The sequence below is a fragment of the Lepidochelys olivacea genome (genome assembly GCF_965140295.1).
Source record: "Lepidochelys olivacea isolate rLepOli2 genome assembly, chromosome: 1".
Classification (NCBI taxonomy): domain Eukaryota; kingdom Metazoa; phylum Chordata; order Testudines; family Cheloniidae; genus Lepidochelys; species Lepidochelys olivacea.
In genome coordinates, this window is record NC_140411.1 from 70,049,111 (window position 1) to 70,066,967 (window position 17,857).

The window sequence follows — 17,857 nt, forward strand, 5'->3', positions numbered from 1 at the left end:
CTCATGAAATCTATGTAATGAACTATGTAGCATTCTAAGTAACTTTCCCACTTTCCCCCATGTTCTAAAGCATACAAGGATTACTCCTGGGGGAATTCTGTTCGACTGCGCATGTACAGAATTCATGTTCATTGCAGATTTTTTTAGTTTCCCCGTAGAAAAATGACTTCTGACGGAGAAGCAAAGGGAATCCGCAAGAGCAGTCACGCACCCCTCCCTAGCAGTGTGGGCATGTTGTTTCAAGCCCCCGAGAAGCCAGAAGAAAGGTAAAGCACTATGTGAGGGGGTGGGTGTGGCTGGGAATGCCTCAGCCAGTGGCTCTTACCCTGTGCCAGGCTCAGTTGCTAGTCTGAGCTGGGCTGGGGGGAGGATGGGACTTTCTCGTCCCCTGCAAGGAGTGGCTGAGGCTGGGCTAGACCCTCCTTCCTTAGATGTTTTTAAGGTCAGGCTTGACAAAGCCCTGGCTGGGATGATTTAATTGGGGATTGGTCCTGCGTTGAGCAGGGGGTTGGACTAGATGACCTCCTGAGGTCCCTTCCAACCCTGATGTTCTATGATTCTCCCCCAGAAACCTTCTCCAGCTGCAGGAAGCTTTGCGCCACCATCCTGCTTCCAGCCCCCATCATTCCTTGGCCATGGGGTGAGGGGTCTCTGTATGGGGAACTAATCTGCACAGAGCTGAAAATAAGATGTTTTTAAATTGATACACTATCTGCAAGGTTGTAGAATTTAATCTGCAAGACCAAACTTTATCAATATTGGGTTTATGTTGTAATGTCATGTGCTATTTAATACAAATGTTCACAATGCCTGGGTTCCATATGTTAGATATAGTGAAGACAGATAAACTATTGCAAACACAGGATGCAGGTTTCAGGCAAATTACTTTAGTAGAGCCCAAACATAAAGCAAGATTTATATTATTTACACCTTTTTTTATGGCAGAATAATTGCACTGAAGGTTTGACAAGACAAATAAACAATGTGCATGTCATATACTTTCAGTGTCATATACTTTCAGTGATACTGCATCTTGTTAAGTTTGCAGAATTTATGATATAGTTACTTGTAAATATTTATTAGATATTGTGACATTCCCCAGGACATAATCTGGACTATTGGACAGTTGTGTCCCCTCAATTCTCCAATCTGGGATACCGTTTACACTACTTTGCTGTGAGAGCAACCAATTCTGGTCCTGCTCACACACAGCTTCTAGCATGCTGAATTACTCCCAGCTGACTTCCATGAATGCTCTGGCCAGCACTCATGAATTACATACAGGGCGACACCAGCAATTTCCCAGTCCCAGACCTTCCTCCAGAAATGTGCATATTGTACTGTCCAGCTCTCTGCTGGACACTACAAGCTAATATAAAGTCCATCCTTTCACCAATGTAAAACGATATGCACAAACCTTGTTATCTCAAGTGGAGGTTCCCAAACACTTCCATCCAAACACACTGGTTTAGATAAAACAATAAAATTACTGTAGTTTATTAACTACAGAAAGATAGATTTTAAGTGATTACAAGTAATGAGGCATAAAAGTCAGAATTGGTTGCAAAGAAAATAAAAAATAATACGCAAACCAATACTTAACATAACAAGCAAAAGTTTAGAGCAGTCTGGCTGGACTGCTTCAGCCAGGACCTCCTGTCTTTGTTCATTGATGCTTCCTTTGTCTTTCAAACATTGTGAGTAGAGATGAGAGGAGAGGTAATCTGTGTTTGTGTGTGTGTGTGTTCTCTATACTTATACCATTCTCCCCTCTTTGAGGATTATCTCCAGCTGGGGTTCAGGTGACAGCCAGTCTGTTTACCCAGGAAACCTCAGTTCTATTGTCAATACATAAAGTTCTTGCGATCAGCCTTCTTCCTGCCAAAGAATGGCCACTTAACCAGGAGAGAGTTCAAGATCGTCCATGTGATTATGCTGATACCTGGCCAGGGTGTCATTGTGTCTTTTGTCTCTGAAAAACTGGGTTGGGGCTCTTTACTAACTTTCAGAGTAGCAGCCATGTTAGTCTGTATTCGCAAAAAGAAAAGGAGTACTTGTGGTATCTTAGAGACTAAAACATTTATTTGAGCATAAGCTTTCGTGAGCTAAAGCTCACTTCATCGGATGCATTCAGTGGAAAATACAGTGTGGAGATTTATAGACACAGAGAACATGAAACAATGTGTGTTACCATACACACTGTATGGAGAAAGAAAAGGAGTACAAGTGGCACCTTAGAGACTAACCAATTTATTTGAGCATAAGCTTTCGTGAGTTACAGCTCACTTCATTGGATGCATGTAAGGAGAGTGATCATTTAAGATGAGCTATTACCAGCAGGAGAGTGGGGCGGGAGGGTGGGGGGAGGAAAACCTTTTGCAGTGATAATCAAGGTGGGCCATTTCCAGCAGTTGACAAGAACGTCTGAGGAACAGGGGGGTGGGGTGGGGAAATAAACATGGGGAAATACTTTTACTTTGTGTAATGACCCATCCACTCCCAGTCTCTATTCAAGCCTAACTTAATTGTATCCAGTTTGCAAATTAATTCCAATTCAGCAGTCTCTCGTTGGAGTCTGTTTTTGAAGTTTTTTTGTTGAAGAATTGCCACTTTTAGGTCTGTAATCAAGTGACTAGAGAGATTGAAGTGTTCTCTGACTGGTTTTTGAATGTTATAATTCTTGACGTCTGATTTGTGTCCATTTATTCTTTTACATAGGGACTGTCCAGTTTGACCAATGTACATGGCAGAGGGGCATTGCTGGTACATGATGGCATATATCACTTTGGTAGATGTGCAGGTGAATAAGCCTCTGATAGTGTGGCTGATGTGATTAGGCCCTACGATGGTGTCCCCTGAATAGATATGTGGACACAGTTGGCAACGGGCTTTGTTGCAAGGATAGGTTCCTGGGTTAGTGGTTCTGTTGTGCAGCATGTGGTTGCTGGTGAGTATTTGCTTCAGGCTGGGGGGCTGTCTGTAAGCAAGGAGTGGCCTGTCTCCCTGATCTGTGAGAGTGATGCGTCATCCTTCAGGATAGGTTGTAGATCCTTGATGATGCGTTGGAGAGGTTTCAGTTGGGGGCTGAAGGTGACAGCTAGTGGCGTTCTGTTATTTTCTTTGTTGGGCCTGTCCTGTAGTAGGTGACTTCTGGGTACTCTTCTGGCTCTGTCAATCTGTTTCTTCACTTCAGCAGGTGGGTATTGTAGTTCTAAGAATGCTTGATAGAGATCTTGTAGGTGTTTGTCTCTGTGTGAGGGGTTGGAGCAAATGCGGTTGTATCGCACAGCTTGGCTGTAGACAATGGATCGTGTGGTGTGATCTGGATGAAAGCTGGAGGCATGTAGGTAGGAATAGCAGTCAGTAGGTTTCCAGTATATGGTGGTATTTATGTGACCATCGCTTATTAGCACCATAGTGTCCAGGAAGTGGATCTCTTGTGTGGACTGGTCCAGGCTGAGGTTGATGGTGGGATGGAAATAGTTGAAATCATGGTGAAATTCCTTAAGGGCTTCTTTTCCATGGATCCAGATGACGAAGATGTCATCAATGTAGCGCAAGTAGAGTAGGGGCATTAGGGGACGAGAGCTGAGGAAGCATTGTTCTAAGTCAGCCATAAAAATGTTGGTATGCTGTGAGGCCATGCGGGTACCCGTAACAGTGCCGCTGATTTGAAGGTATACATTGTCCCCAAATGTGAAATAGTTATGGGTGAGGACAAAGTCACAAAGTTCAGCCACCAGGTTTGCCGTGACATTATCGGGGATACTGTTCCTGACGGCTTGTAGTCCATCTTTGTGTGGAATGTTGGTGTAGAGGGTTTCTACATCCATAGTGGCCAGGATAGTGTTTTCAGGAAGATCACCGATGGATTGCAGTTTCCTCAGGAAGTCATAGAATCATAGAATATCAGGGTTGGAAGGGACCCCAGAAGGTCATCTAGTCCAACCCCCTGCTCGAAGCAGGACCAATTCCCAGTTAAATCATCCCAGCCAGAGCTTTGTCAAGCCTGACCTTAAAAACCTCTAAGGAAGGAGATTCTACCACCTCCCTAGGTAACGCATTCCAGTGTTTCACCACCCTCTTAGTGAAAAAGTTTTTCCTAATATCCAATCTAAACCTCCCCCACTGCAACTTGAGACCATTACTCCTCGTTCTGTCATCTGCTACCATTGAGAACAGTCTAGAGCCATCCTCTTTGGAACCCCCTTTCAGGTAGTTGAAAGCGGCTATCAAATCCCCCCTCATTCTTCTCTTCTGCAGGCTAAACAATCCCAGCTCCCTCATCCTCTCCTCATAACTCCTGTGTTCCAGTCCCCTAATCATTTTTGTTACCCTTCGCTGGACTCTCTCCAATTTATCCACATCCTTCTTGAAGTGTGGGGCCCAAAACTGGACACAGTACTCCAGATGAGGCCTCACCAATGTCGAATAGAGGGGAACGATCATGTCCCTCGATCTGCTCAATATGCCCCTATTTATACATCCCAAAATGCCATTGGCCTTCTTGGCAACAAGGGCACACTGCTGACTCATATCCAGCTTCTCGTCCACTGTCACCCCTAGGTCCTTTTCCGCAGAACTGCTGCCTAGCCATTCGGTCCCTAGTCTGTAGCTGTGCATTGGGTTCTTCCGTCCTAAGTGCAGGACCCTGCACTTATCCTTATTGAACCTCATCAGAAGTCAGTGGTGTCTCGAAGATAGCTGGGAGTGCTGGTAGTGTAGGGCCTGAGGAGGGAGTCTACATAGCCAGACAATCCTACTGTCAGGGTGCCAATGCCTGAGATGATGGGGCGTCCAGGATTTCCAGGTTTATGGAACTTGGGTAGCAGATGGAACCCCGACCTGGGGTATTCTAGGGGTGTGTCTGTGCAGATTTGTTCTTGTGCTTTTTCAGGGAGTTTCTTGAGCAAATGCTGTAGTTTCTTTTGGTAACCCTCAGTGGGATCAGAGGGTAATGGCTTGTAGAAATTGGTGTTGGAGAGCTACCTAGCAGCTTCTTGTTCATATTCCGACCTATTCATGATGACGACAGCACCCCCTTTGTCAGCCTTTTTGATTATGATGTCAGAGTTGTTTATGAGGCTGTGGATGGCATTGTGTTCTGCATGGCTGAGGTTATGGGGCAAGTGATGCTGCTTTTCCACAGTTTCAGCCTGTGCACGTCGGCGGAAGCACTCTATGTAGAAGTCCAGTCTGTTGTTTTGACCTTCAGGAGGAGTCCACCCAGAATCCTTCTTTTTGTAGTCTTGGTAGGAAGGTCTCTGTGGGTTAGTATGTTGTTCAGAGGTGTGTTGGAAATAGTTCTTGAGTCGGAGATGTCAAAAATAGGATTCTAGGTCACCACACAACTGTATTATGTTCATGGGGATGGAGGGGCAGAAGGAGAGTCCAATATGATGGAGCATCATCTTCTCATCTGCAGTGAATCAAAAAAGCAAAAACAAGTAATTCCAATTTTTTTGGTATCAACTTGCAGACTCAAATAACAGATCAGTAAACATAATGTACCATATAAAGAAAGAGTGACTCCTGTAAAAATGCTATTGAGTTAGTTTAAGCAACTGTATGTTTGGGACCTGATCTTGCAACTGGATCCATTCACATGCGCCTCTGCCCACGCAAAGTCCCATTTTCCCTGTCTAAATAGGCATAAAGGTGTATGTTTTTAATCAAGTTACCTCAGCTGAGTTAACTCAACTAAAATCACCCTTATCACCTGTGCAGACACAGTTTAGCACATTTTAGATAGTTTGAGCTGCTGCTGCTTCTTTCATATGGCAACGTTAAAAGTCAATGTCCAAATTTCTCATCCACTCTATGGGTTTCCAGTGTCATGGAATTAATCAAGGCTGTCCCTCCGCAGAAGGATCATAGAGAATTCCCAGATGTTTCATGATTTGGATGTTTTCTCTTCATTCACATATTGGTCTGTCCTTCATTTTTCATTTGTGTAGTAGGCAATTGCAATGCCTGAGTGAGGTTCTGATGTGGTCCGGTGTGATCCATATCTTATATGGAATGGTGAAGTCAGGTTGGTTGATCTGTAGGATCTGTGATCAGTTCTTGATTTTTGGCCCTGCTGTTCTCCACAGCCTCCACCACTTAAGTTTTGGTGACAGTCCTGAGGTTTTTAAGAGCTTTGGCCACTTTCCAGAAGAGGTGTCTAGATTTAAGGCCACATCTCAGTGGAGGTTGGAGATCTTCATACATGATTGGGTTAATTATTGCATAGTCATATTCTTGTATTATATTGCTTATCTTCAGAGGGATAGTGGTAAGATATGAGTGAGGATGGTGAGCCAGACTGTCAGTGTTGACTTCAATGCTCCTGTGACATTTTTCATAGCAGTGTCCAATTGCATGTTGACTAGTTTCATATGTTCTCTACCTGCCCATACTTGACATGTAATATTCAGCTCCTGATAAGATGAGGACCAAGGTGAGCATCTGGTCCCAGATAGTTTTGTGGTAACCTTAATCTTGATGGCTGTTTTCATCAGATGGTGGTGCTGCCTGATGCTGTAATCCAGAACCATGATGAAATATTTTGAATAATCATCAAGCCTAAGTTTAGTGTCACAGAAGGGTCTATTCAGGTGTGTTGGTTGCTCAGGTGAAACAGGAAGGGGTGTGTGTGTGTGTGTGTGTGTGTTTTTAAGGGATTGATTGGAGTGGCAATAACCAACAGTACTCCTCCAATTTTTCAAATCTTCTAGGAGGTTGCATTCTGCTTTGGTGAAGTCCTCGCTTGCATGGAAAGTGTGAGATCATCTGTATATCCAAATTTCCATGACTCGATTGATGGGATGTCACTGATATAAATATTAAAGACATGGTGCCAAGACAGATCCCTGTGGGAGCCTGTTTATTAAATGTGGACTGCAGGTCTGTTTTCATTAGATGTACACAAGTTGCAGTTGGTGAGCATGACTGTCAGTAGAAGCAGTGCTGTTCTGCAATGCACTATTTTCTAAACTTTCAAAGTTGTTTGAGCTGATCATCTTGTAGCTTGGGATGTGGGAAGCCAAGTCTACAACTAAACTAGCTCAAATAATCTGAAAGGTGTTAAACTGTGTTGAGGTGGGTGTTCGGAACAGTGGGGAGAAGAGGTTCAGTCAAGTTAAGCTTACTTAACTGAGGCAACTCGATAAAACATGCTTCCCCTCCCGACCCTCCCTATTAAGCAGTGGCTACTAACTTCAGAAGTTGTTAATGGTGGTTACAGTGTGGCTCCATGCAGAGCTGGAACATAATACCCAAGCTTTAGTCGTGTTTTTAAAGTGAATGGGCAATTTGCCTGAGTGAGGTATTTCATATTGCTAATGTATTTATTACAGAATGTGGTTAAAGTACCGTATTTTCTTTTCCTTATATTATTTAAAAGTTTTTAATCTGTTTATACTGAGTTTGTACTCTCTGTGGGAATACTTATGGGAGGAAGTCTGAGGAGCTTGGAAACTTCCCCATATTGAACAGAATTTCCTTGAAATCTTCCCGTTTATGGGAGGGCTCTGAGAGGCTGCCAAGGAGGTGAGAGGTACAGCCTTTCAACTGCACAAAACCTCAGATCAATGAGAAAAGGAACCCTATTGAAGTGGTGCTGTTGTAGGGCAGGCAACCTGCTCCAGTGCAACCTCCCCTTCACAATTCGGGGAGAAGGTGTGGAGAGACTTATGCGTTGGTTCAGAGATTATCTCTGTGCATGCAGACTCCTGTGCTCACGCAGAGCCCCAGTGAAGTCCATGGGGTGCCATGTGGGTGCAGAACTCATTGGAGACTTAGTTAATACTACTAAAAGTGGTAAGAAAGGGACGGATAACTGCTGCTAGAGAGGGAGGTTTGTTGCGGAGCGTGACTCTATCCCACGCTGTAACCATCCAACTAGTGGAAAGTAGAAGTACCTGCCCATCACTCAAAAGCCTTCGTGGAGTAAGCAGAAGCATCAATAGGATTGTCTTATCTAGTTCTAGGCTCTGTTTTCTGAGGCTTCTATTGAGTGTTGCCTTATTTAGTTTTTCCTCACCTGCAAAGATAAGAACGTGACTTCAGTGTAAGACTTAAATGGTGATTAAAAGTGATTACAATATTCTGTCCTGAGTAATTGTAGGCATACCTATATTACTGTCTTTTCACTATACTGCTATAAGTAATGTAGATAATAAGACAGTAAATATCCTAATGCCACTATATTAATTCATGGTATGCCCACACCTTGAATACTGCATGCAGTTTTGGTCACCGCATCTCAAAAAAGATATATCACAATTGGAAAAGATACAGAGAAGGGCAACAAAAATTAAGGCTATGGAACAGCTTTCTTATGAGGAGAAATTAAAAAGACTGGGACTTTTCAGCTTGGAAATGAGACAACTTGAGGGGGGAATGATAGAAGTCTAGAGAATCACGAGTGGTGTGGAGAAAGTGAATAAGAAATGTTTACTCCTTCACATAATACAAGAACTAGGGGTCACCCAATGAAATGAATAGGCAACAGGTTTAAAACAAACAAAAGGAAGTACTTCTTCACACCATGCACAGTCAACCTGTGGAAATCATTGCCAGGGGATATTGTGAAGGCTAAAACTATAACTGGGTTAAAAAAATAAGTAGATAAATACACGGAGGATAAATCCATCAATGGATACTAGCTAAAATGGTCAGGGACACAACCCTACTCTGGGTGTCCCAAGCATCTGACTGCCAGAAGCTGGGAGTGGATGATGGGGGATGCATCACTTGATAATTGCCCTGTTCTGTTCATTCCCTCTGAAACACCTTTGGTAAGCAGGATGCTGGGCTAGATGGACTATTGGTCTGTCCCGGTATGGCCATTCTTGCGTTATGTTCTTAAGTTTGCTTTCTTTGCAGTATTAGTACAGTCCTTCAGATGCATGAATAAATAAGAATCATAAATAAATAGGCATAAATAAATCAGAATTGAAAGCCAACTAAAAATGCTCTTGGCTGTATATTCGGTGTTTGACTTTCAGAAATGCAGACGTCAGTAGTAGATGCAGGTGCTCAGCAGATCTGAAAATCAGGCCCTTACACTATTTAATTTTCAAATTTACACTCTGGAATATAAAGAATTTCACATTTTTTGCTCATGAACTTTGTTGTAAGGATAGATGTTTTCCTTAGTCAAGCTAATTTAATTTACTGATAAGATTTAAGGCCTAAGTCTTACTTTTGGGTCTCATCCTGCTATATGTTTCACAGACTGTCTCTAACTGCGTATAAAGAATTGTTAAATGAAAATAATAGGGTGATAAATTTGAACACAATAGGTACAAATTAAGTTAATTATCTTATATACATGCATCTCACTCACTTATGTCTGATAAGGAAGTCTAGTTAAGCTCAGGTACATTTAACCATTATACATCTTATAACTAGGTCAAGAACATAACTTTTTGGATCCATTTTTAGCAGTTATGAAAGCAAAAGACTAATTGTACTGACTGTGCCTACCATAATACTGTGTTATGTATAGTATAATGATACAGGTTTGCCTATGCATTTCAAGCCTGAATTACAGTGCCACTTTTGTTGCACTCTTGAGCCTCCTGCCAACAGACTGCTTCATTATTATGTAAACAAATAGCTGCAAAAAGCTACATTGACTAAACAAGTAGTTATAACCCAGGCCTTAAAATATATCCATCTTAGCTATCTATATGTCTTAGGGTGTTTTTTTTTATCGTGTCCATCACCATATTCTGTCTCTGAAACATAAAGGGCTGATTCTCTTAGCTGTTGCAATTCCTACTTTGATTTCAGTTGGAGTGGAGGATATTCAGTATCTCTGAAAATCAGGTCTCTGGATTCTCAAACTGGACACTCAAAAACTGAGGCATTCATAGTACCAAAAAAATGGGCCTAATTACTGATTATACTCAAATTTCAAATGTCATTCCAAATATGTTCCATATTTGAGAATTGTCTTAGCGACCTTCTAATAATCTGAATGTTGGCTATTGTGACAATGTGTTCAGGGCTATACAATACACAAAATTAGATGGTACTGGCTCCATCACAGGAGAAGATTACAATCTCAAAGACAAGCAGAGAGGAGACAAGATGTACTGGGAGAGGCAGATGAAAGGGCTAGTTTAAGTGTTTTCTATTATAAATCTAATTCTATCACTCTAGATTCCAATACAGTGCCCATGACTGTGGTATTTGGCCATCATGGAAGAAGTAAGTTTTTAGAAGGGATTGGAACAAAGAACATGGGCTTTGTTAATGGGGATTGAGAAAGCATTCCGTGCATAAACATGGAAAAAGGTATAGGGATCAGAGAAAAAGAAGGAAATGAAAGGGGGTGGAGGCTGGCATCACTTGCACAGCACAGTGGATAAAATGATTTGATAAAAGAGAAGGTCCAGGGCTGCTATGATTTTTGGTGCCTTTTACCTGTTATGCCTAAAGAGAATCAACATGAGGGTTGTTTTTTTTAAAGTTCATTGAGGAGATTGGTGCCTTATGTCATGACCCATAGGGCCTGAACCTGGTTCTGCAGGGTTTATAGGAACAACTATGCTCCAGCCCTCCATCTGGCTGCCTGCTGATGCTTGCTTGCTTACCTGGAACCTATTAAGTCCAGCCCCAATCTGAGGCTCCGCCCCTGCTGTCCTAGTGGTGGAGTCCCAGAACAGTTGATAGCCTGCTGACCCTACTTAAGCCAGCAGCAGGAACAGGAAGCTGTCTGAACAACTGGACTTCATCCTATTGTGGGCTGTGTGCCTTGTGCTCCCTGCTTTTATTCCACTGGCTTGATTTCTTGGCATCCTGGCCTGACTCTGGTTCCTGACTTGTGGTTCTGATCTCCAATTCGTCTTCTGTTTCTGACCTCCTGGTATCCTGATACAGCTGATTCTTGACTTCCATCTTGTGACTGTGTACTCTGGCTCTAACTACTGGGTCTGGCTGTCCATGACCTGGCTGTGACACCTTGGAAGAATGATTTGATGCTCTCCTCGTGGAAAGTGATGGTTGTGTAGATGTCTTGTACTTGTCAATTTAATAGAATAACATGAGTGTGGTCTATATCATTCAAAGCAGAGGAGGAAGAGAGACCGCTTAGGGATCTGTTATCTCTCTCAAATGTTTCTAAAACCTTGTCTATACTACACACTTTTGTCAACAAAAATCTGGTTTCATTGACGAGAGTGGAGTGAACACTGCAATGCTCCTCTTGCCAATTTAACTCTCCTGCTACACTGACAGAATAAAACCACCTTGATGAGCAGCATAGAGCTTTTTATGATGAAATTAGAGTGACACAGTGTCAGTGTAGACACTGCGCTTGCTTATGCTGCCTTAGGTGGCCACCAGGAGTTGTCCCTCAATGCTCATCATGTCCACTCATCATGCTTCAACTTGGCTCCCCTGGTGCCAGGTACACAGGCATTCAGACCTCCCCCTTTAAAGCCCTAGGAATTTTTGAAATTCCACTTTGCTCTTTGCTTGGCATGGACTGTTCACACAGCATGTTCCCAGCTGATCATACCAGCTTTTTGCAGCAAACGTGCACCCAACTGGCGTACAACAGAGTTGTTGGATCTGTTGAGAGAGGAGGCTATGCAGTCACAGTTCCACTCCAGTCATAGGAACTTTGACACCTATGAGCAGATTGCTCATGGCATCGAGGAGAAGGGACATGAAAGTGACATGCAGCAGTGCCTGCTAAGATCAAGGAGCTGAGGTAGGTGTACCAGAAAGCAAGAAAGGCCAACAGTCGCACTTGTGTAGCACGGAAAACATGCCACTTCTACAAGGAGGTGCATGCCATCCTTGATGGCAACCCCATGTCCACTGCCAAGAGCCCCATGGACACTTTGGGGATGGGGGAAGGCTGGAGGCAACAGCCAGTGGAGTTAATCCCAAAGACAAAGTGGTGGACAAGGAGGTCAAGTTGGAGGAGGATGTGGGACAGGCAACAGTGTCATCCAATGGCATGGCGAGCCAGGACCTCTTTTTGATTCCAGAAGGGTCTAGCCAGTCCCAGCATTCTGGCTCTGGAGCGCCTGAAGCAGGAGAGAGGAGCTCCAGTAAGTACTCATTTTGCTTTGATACTACATGTTACATGAGGTAGAGGTGTCTTTTATTTTGTTACATGGTGCATGTGGGAGAAGAGATAGTACTGTTTGTGCATCTGTTTCTCATTCCTCTGTGCAGCTATGCAATGGGGGCCCTGTGGAAAAGTTTGTTAATGGATAACGGGATCTCCCGGGACTCCTCAGTAGAGATCTCTAGGAAACTTTCCTGAAGACACTATGGAATCCTCTGCTGAAGGTTCTTTTGTAGAGCTCCTTTGTTTCTTTCCTCATTGTAGGAAACTTTGCCATGCCAATTGGAAATTACTTATGCAGGAACCAAAGCAGCACACAAGCAAGCATCATACGGACCCAATCTGAAGCCACACGCATGCAGGAGATATAACCTTGTATTCTCAGTAACCCTTAGTACTGAGCTATCAGCTCCAATCACTTCTCCCTGTGGAAAACAGTGTCAGCATTCAGAATAGTGTCCCTAGGCACTTGTACAGATCCCCTTCTGAAACCACCCAGACCAATTCCAAACTGATTTGTGATTGACCGGAAGCAGTCCGGAGTTGCCAGCTTCCATACAGCGATCACCACTCGCTTTTCCACTGTGAGGTTACTCTCATTTTGGTATCCTTGCACTGCAGTGCAGAGGTGAGCTCTGCATACAGTTCCAGGAAGGTGGCTTTGTGCATTCAAAAGTTCTGCAGCCACTGCTCATCATCCCATACCTGCAGCACAATTCGATTCCACCACTCAGTGCTTGTTTCCATGAATACCAACATCAGTCTTGAATTCTTTCTTTCCATGGCACAGAGCCGTGCAGGCACCAAGTATTTCTGTTTCGATGTGCAGCTCATGAAATACTGCAGGATCAGCCGCGTTATGTTCATAACAGTTACCACAAGACTGGTGAGCAGTGCAGGATCCAGGCTTTCAGGCAGAGACATTAGGCGCAAAGTTTACAGGGGCAGCTGAAAAATGGTGTGAAACATAGTCGGAAGCCCATGGAATGGAGAAAATAGCATCATGGGGCGGTGAGCCCATCACCATGATGCACTGCAAGCCATTCCCAGAACTCCTAGTGAAAGAAGGTGGTGGTTTGCACAGTGGAATAGCTACCCATGCTGCACTGCTCTCTCTGTCGGTGCGAGAGCACCACCTGTGGATGTACTCTGCCGACACAAGAAGCGTTGTGTGAACATGCACAAGCGATGTAGTTTAAACAGCAGTTTGATTGTCGATATAAGTAGACTTAACTCTATAGTGTAGACATGGCCTAAAGTACACACCACTACAGGCAATTTTTTCTCTCACTCCTTTCTCCCCTGGCCCTCCATGACTGGGGAAGTGACAACTGGCTCCTTCACCTTGAATGGTCCCTTGAAATGTGTTAACTACTTAAATTTAACAATCTGTTCTATTGACCTGTGACACTCTGAGTATATTTCCCTGATCTGAAGAAGAGCTCTGTGTAAGCTTGAAAGCTTGTCTTTTAAATTCTGCTGATGAGAAAAATAGTACCTCACCCACTTAGCCCTGGTCGACACTACAGAGTTTGGTTGACGTAAGGCAGTGTAGACCTCTGCCTCCGTGAGAGGTGTAGCACTTAGGTCAATGTAGTTATGTGATGCTGTGTCAATGTAGATACTTACTTTGACTGTGCTGCCTTTCAAAAGCTATCCCACAATGTCCCACACTGACAGTTAAATCTGTGCAAGCACTCCGGGTGCGGATGAGCACTACTGACACAAGGAGCGTAGTGTGGACATGCAAATGTGATTTAGTTACTGCCAGGGCTGTGAGCAGGAATTTAAATGTTACCACATGCGGGGAGGGGCACCCTTGGGGGACACAACTCCTCTGGTGGGGAGGTGGGAGGAAGAGCAAACTCCTCCACAGAACTCCTCCTGCTCCCGGGCTGCGATGAGAACAGAGAGAGAGCTCCTTTTCCCCAGGGCTGCGGTGGGGAGAGCGGAACTCCTTCAGCCCCAGGGAGATTACTGATGAACCCAGGAAGCTGAGTAGCACATACTGTCTCCTCAGATGCTCCGGAACCTGCATGGGGCATAATAAAAAGCAAAAATTTCCCCTACCAAACCCACAACTGGGGTCCAGCGGCTGCGCTACCCGCAGCCCATGACTGTGTTTTGGTACTTGACTTAAAGATGTGGATTGCATCTTTAATTCCAAAAAGTTACTCTGGGTGGCTTTTCACGGTGGTTTTAATACACCTCTTGAGCACAATGGAAGTGAAACTTAATTAAGTAATTCTCCCTGTCTCCATTCCACTGCTTCCCCCAAACCCTCACCCTGCCCCTGCTCCTTCTCTTCCCCACCTCTTTCTACCCCTCACCCGAGCATACTCCATCCCCACTCCTCCCCCTCCCTCCAAGTGCCTCCTGCATGCAGGAGGCGCTGGAAGAGATGGGCAGGAGTTGAGTTGATTAGCGGGGCCTGCAGACCCCCTGAAGTACCCTCGCAGACCCTGGTTTGAGAAACACTGCTCTAGCTCCCTCCCCCTTCCCCCAGCAGTGTCTTCCATGTGTGAGCTGGGCTCTGCCAGGTCCAGCAGCCCCTAGTGGTGCCTACCAGCACTGCAGCCCATTTCTGTGGGGGAAAGGAAATTCTGCGCACACATTAATTTCTGCAAAATTCTGCATTACACAGTGGTGCCAAATTCCCTGAGGAGTAATAGGTTAGCTAATCTGAGTCAAGAACACTTTTTTGCAGTGTAGACATACCTCACATGAGTTGCACAGCAACAGGGACAAAGTACTAATGTTATCAGACTTTATGTGCAACAGAAGGGTGGGGGGAAGCTTGGAATATATGAGTATATTCTACAGTTATGTCCAAATCCAACAGCAATAAATATGAGAGTAAGAAATAAAATTAACGGACCACTGTATGTTTAAAATCTGTACTTGTGTTCCCCTGTGGCTTTTTAGTGGCAATGTTGCTTAAAGAATTATTACTTCACGATGTGTGATGGCTTAAATCAGTTGTCCTTAACCTTATTTTTTTGAAGTGTCACTTGCAATGAATATGGATGCCCCAACTATTACTGGATGCTGTGGCTTTGTTACTGCCATCTTTCCTGTATTGTATCTATTTTGAGTCTCTTCCTCCTGAACTTTTCTTTGTTTTCTTTCTTTCCTTGTCTTTTTGCTCACCTTTCACTGTGGGTTCCAGTCCTGGTTGGTTCACCCACTTGCCCGAAGGCTATCTGCTTTCTGGTGCATGTGTGCTGGGGGGTGGAACTTGTCTTCTGTTGCTGAGTGCTTAGGGCGGGCCCACATGTACTTGCTGCTGAATTGAATTCCTTGGGAGCAAAGAAAAGTGAACCTTGGCCAGTATGCACTGCTACCTGACCAGCAGCTTTGCATAAAAGGTCGGGGCGGGGGAGTGGTTTTGAAACACTTGTGGCTGTGGGAGTAGTTTTGCAATGTAGTGGATCTGGAGTCATGCTCTCTATCTGCAGCGCTCCTCTTCTCTGTTTTGTGCTCTTGGAGTTATCTGAAATCTTCCGGGGGAGGGGCTGACTTCTTCACCCCATATAGGGGAAAAACTACTAACACACAGAGAAAGTGAAACATCTTACACTCTATAAACGAAAGTGAAATTGACTGGTCCATATATGAGCTGAATAAATGCTAGTAAACAAACTTAGAAGTACATTAGACAGCTAGAATTTCAGCTTTAATAATCCTGTTCTTTTCAGTGATAATCATGCCTGAGTGAGGACAGCAGGATTTGAGCAGTAACATACAGTATGTAAAGACATTTTGTTTTTAATAACCTTTAAAAATTGTCATTGTCCCCTTAAGAGCCCCCTCTGCATAAGTATGGGTGTACACAGCTAATCTCCAATTGAATGTAATTACATATCACTTGGACTACCACCAACATAAGACTCTATTCTCTTTTTTAAAAAAGGATAAGACTTTTTGATGAAAATCTGATGATTCTTCCATTTTCTATGATCTAGTCTGATTTGCTAAAGGTTAATATGAAGGGAGTACTGAGGGCAGAACAGTAACTAAAATTAAAAGAACCAAATATATATATCAATAAAAGCCAAACGGAAAAGAAAGGAACTAAACCTCCATCAGTGAAGGTCATTGAATCCGTTGTTCAGCTCTTGCATTGGATTGGTTTAAATTCCATGTAATTTAAGTTTAACTGCTTCTTGAAGGTTGTGCTAATGTTCATTTAGTCCTACCACATTGGGACTCTTCAGATCAAATACACAAACTAATGGAAAAGCAGTATGAATTGAAGCTTCCACATCCAACTAAGAAAATACATGAAATAGCTGTATTTTCACTGACAGGAAATAATAAAGGAACATTCTTGCCTGCTTAGCTTGTTCTCAGTCATGGACCCAGAGCCAAATGCTTAGCTGGAACCTGGCTTGGATTTCGATTAGTTTACCTACCTCTGACACAGAAATACTGTAGCTTTTTAGAAAACTACAGGGTGGATCCTTCTGTGAACTGAAAATAATACTTTACATTTCCTGATGAAAATAAGTAAATGTTTTCTATCAACAGGGGTCTGTAAAGGCTACCCTGTTCCCTTTCAGTTCAGAAGAGTGCAGTCTCTTCCAACTTGCCAGCATCCATAAATAACCTTGGTGAAAGCACAAATATAGAATTGCTTAGTAATGGTTAAACACCTGTTGGTAACTGCTTCTATGCTTAAGAGCTTTCAAAGGGGGCCTAATATAGAGACTTCACTTTGAAATCTTTGAGCTTCAAAATGCTGCTTTGAAACATAATCGGTGATAAGGCTTACAAATCTGAAATCCTCTAACCTTCCTCGGAGGGAGGGGGAAAGTTGATGCAGGGCTTTAGCTTCATATTTCTGCTTGACATTAAGCCAAAAAGCTGCCCCAGACTAGTAGATCATTTCTGGACTTAACTACTGGTAATTAGCTAATGCCTTAATTAGAACTCTGAGGATACAAAGCCAAAACTCTAGTGGTATCATGGTAGTGACACTAACACCAGAGACCCATATATCTGATTACACAGTTGTTTACACTGCTGCATAGTTGTCTTTCCTTTTTATTTTGCTGGAAAATTGTGCTCTAGAATCTAAGCCTTCATTCTGAAAATAACTAAAGGGCCAGATTCCATTAATCTTACTTACATTGAGTAATATCTTACCCATTTGTGACTCTTTCTGGAATATGTCTATTAAAAAAAGGAAGAAGGAGGATCCTGGAAACTACAGGCCTGTCAGCCTCACCTCAGTCCCTAGAAAAATCATGGAGCAGGTCCTCAAGGAATCAATTCTGAAGCACTTAGAGGAGAGGAAAGTGATCAGGAACAGTCAGCATGGATTCACCAAGGGCAAGTCATGCCTGACTAATCTAATTGCCTTCTATGATGAGATAACTGGCCTGTGGATGAGGGGAAAGCAGTGGACGTGTTGTTCCTTGTCTTTAGCAAAGCTTTTGACATGGTCACCCACAGTATTCTTGCCAGTAAGTTAAAGAAGTATGGGCTGGATGAATGGACTATAAGGTGGATAGAAAGCTGTCTAGATTGTCAGGCTCAACGGGTAGTGATCAACGGCTCCACATCTAGTTGGCAGCCGGTATCAAGTGGAGTGCCCCAAAGGTCGGTCTTGGGGCCGGTTTGTTCAATATCTTCATTAATGATCTGGAGGATGGTGTGGATTGCACCCTCAGCAAGTTTGCAGATGACACTAAACTGGGAGGAGAGGTAGATAGGCTGGAGGGTAGGGATAGGATACAGAGGGCCCTAGACAAATTAGAGGATTGGGCCAAAAGAAAT